This window comes from Phoca vitulina, unplaced genomic scaffold (genome assembly GCF_004348235.1).
Source record: "Phoca vitulina isolate PV1807 unplaced genomic scaffold, GSC_HSeal_1.0 scaffold42, whole genome shotgun sequence".
NCBI lineage: Eukaryota > Metazoa > Chordata > Mammalia > Carnivora > Phocidae > Phoca > Phoca vitulina.
The window spans coordinates 6,588,402-6,591,098 of record NW_022589745.1 but is presented as its reverse complement, the minus strand read 5'-3'; positions in this window follow the sequence as shown (position 1 = coordinate 6,591,098).

Below are 2,697 nucleotides of genomic sequence, written 5' to 3'. Positions count from 1 at the left end.
CGCCGGGAAGCCGAGCCTGCAGGGAGGAAGGCGGCGCGCGCCCCGGCCGGCCGAGCCGCTCGCCCGCCACCGCGCGCCGCATTGTGTCGGCGTTCGGGCCCCGCGCTGCGCGCCGTGGTTCGAGGGCGCGCCCCCCGGGCCTGGCGGACAGGCGGGGCCGCGTCGCACCCTTCTGGGCCGAGCCGCAGCGCACCCCTCTGGACCCTACCCCACCGCGGGCTTGGACCCTTCCTGGGGGTACCCCCCCAGACCGCCGGGAATGCCCGTCCGGGGGAGGGAGAAAGTACGAGGAGCTCGCCCCCTGCCGGACGGTGCGACCCGCCCCGGGCCCGCACTCCGCGCGACAAATGCCTCCCGCGCCCCGCGGGGCAGCACCCCTCGCCAGTTTGGGGTTCGGTAACAGTCACAAGAAACGAGCATATGGTGAGTGCTCCCGTGCTCTACGTGAAGTCGTCTCATCCTCCCAGCCTCACGAGGCACGTAAAGCGAGGGTTATTTGCTTTATATAGAAAACAGTTTGCCCAAGAGCACACAGTGAAGGCCCCGGGGACGGCGGGGCTCAAACTTCGGTCCCGCTGCCTCGGAGGTCAGAGTGCCACAGAGCTCATGAGGCCCCTAGTGAACCCCCAGTCGTGTTCCCTAATCTTACAGAAGCACAGATCATTCTGGGTTCGTTGGAAATAGTTTTAGGGTGCTAGACCAGGACCCAGCCTGAGAGGACAACTGGATGCCCCGAGGTGGATTTTCTGTAGGAAGGGCAGTGGACCGGGGAAGGGCATGGGAACCGGAGACAGCTCTTTTTCATAGGGTTTCAGAGAGAACACGCAACAATGGCCGGCAAATCTCGTACGTAACTGGTCCTGTACAGAGTTTGAATTAGTCTACAGATTTTCACATAACAGCTCTTAAGGAAATTTTAATAGTTATTTTTTAATATCCAGAAGCTCTGAAGACACCAGTCACATCGAATCACACCCTATAACTCTACACCAGGCATGTGGCATGGTTTCTGTAGCTGCCAGCCATAAAACCAAGAGAAACTTGACAAAAACCTTTTGTGCATCTGAAAAGGAGGAAGTGTGAGAGACGCTGGAAATTCAGTATGTCAGACAAAGCAGTCTCCTGACAAAGCTGCAGGACAGTGGACCAGTCAAACAATCTTTTTTAAGCTCCCATGTAAGAATTTGCTAGATGCCATGGCAGCTTGGGTCAGACGTTATGTATGGCCTTTGGTATTTTAGTAGGATTGCCTGTGAAATTTAGCTGTCCGAAATAGCTGTCTTAGTGGATAGCTTTTATTACTGCACCAGGCAATAAGGTACAGTCTTTAAAACCATAGCATCTCTGCTTCTTTTAAGTGTTTTCACTCTTCCAGCGTCTTTGGTGGGTTTCCTCTATATGCAACTTTGTACAATCCAAATCCTGTCCATGTTTATATTAATACATCCTCCCCTACACCAGGCCGACTCTGTTTTCCTCCCAGCTAGTTTTACAGCTACAGCTTTTGTTGTTGACACTGGAGAATATTCCGGATAATTTTTCAAGTCTTGACTCTTAGAGGGCTAGTATTTAGCAGGCCCTGAGGATTTAAGACGAGGAAGTCGTGTTTTTCCTTGGCATCTAGGACAGCATTAACCAGACTGATCAAGATTTCTTTTACAGGGACAAAGTTGAGCATGGTGTTCTTCTCCGCTCTCTCTTCATAGGCAGCTCCTGTTCTTGTTTCCTGTAGTTTAATATAACTTTTCAGGTATCTTTACAGGAACTTCTAGTAGCCACAGAAATAAAATTACAAAGCTGCAATGCGTTTTGCAAGGAGGGCTGGTGGGAAGCAAGTCATTGCCAAGTCCACTGGTGTTGCAAAGAGGACACCTGTGACAGAACACGAAAGCAATGTACTCTCACAGACACCCCTGAGAATCGCAGAAAACCTCGCTCCATGCAAAAGCGGGGAATTAAAGCAAGATCAGAGCAGGACACAGCTAATGTGTCTCTGAAATTAATATAGTGAGAATGAGTAGTTTCCAACAAAGAATAAAATTAAAGTTGAACATGGCTCAAGAAAACATTACACACACACACACACACACACACACACTTTTTTAATGCATTAAGGGAAGAACTTACTGATAACATCATTAAAGGCCTGTACTCCCTTATCAAGAACTTTCACATCTAAGTAGCACTGAAAACCTAAAATTTTGAAAATAAGTCTGTCATAAAATTGACCTGAAATGAACTGACATGAAGCTATTTTATAGTCTTGTTTAATCCCACTTCATATGAATATTCATGTTTTGCTGCAAAATATAAATGTGCTTGATTATGGAGTATTGCCCCAGACCCTACTGGGGTTGACTCAGAATATCCAGTGTGTATGTGCTGTATTACCATTCTAAAATCTGAAAAGTTCTAAATTCCACACACATCTGGCCCCAGGAATTTCAGATAAGAGGTTGTAGGCTTGTATTACTTAAAAATAAAAAAAATGTAAAAAAGGAAGAAAAGAAAAGAAATGTGTTGCAGACTTGTCATTTCCAGGGAAGAGGAAAGAAACTCTCCTCTCAAAAATGACATTTTAAGCGGCTCATTGAGTCTGGCCAACAGCCCATTTTCCAAAGGAATTTTCTGCCTCCAGTAGTTCTCAAGAACCTGGGATTTTTCACTCCCAGGTCAAGGTAGTTCTTAACTCTGAAA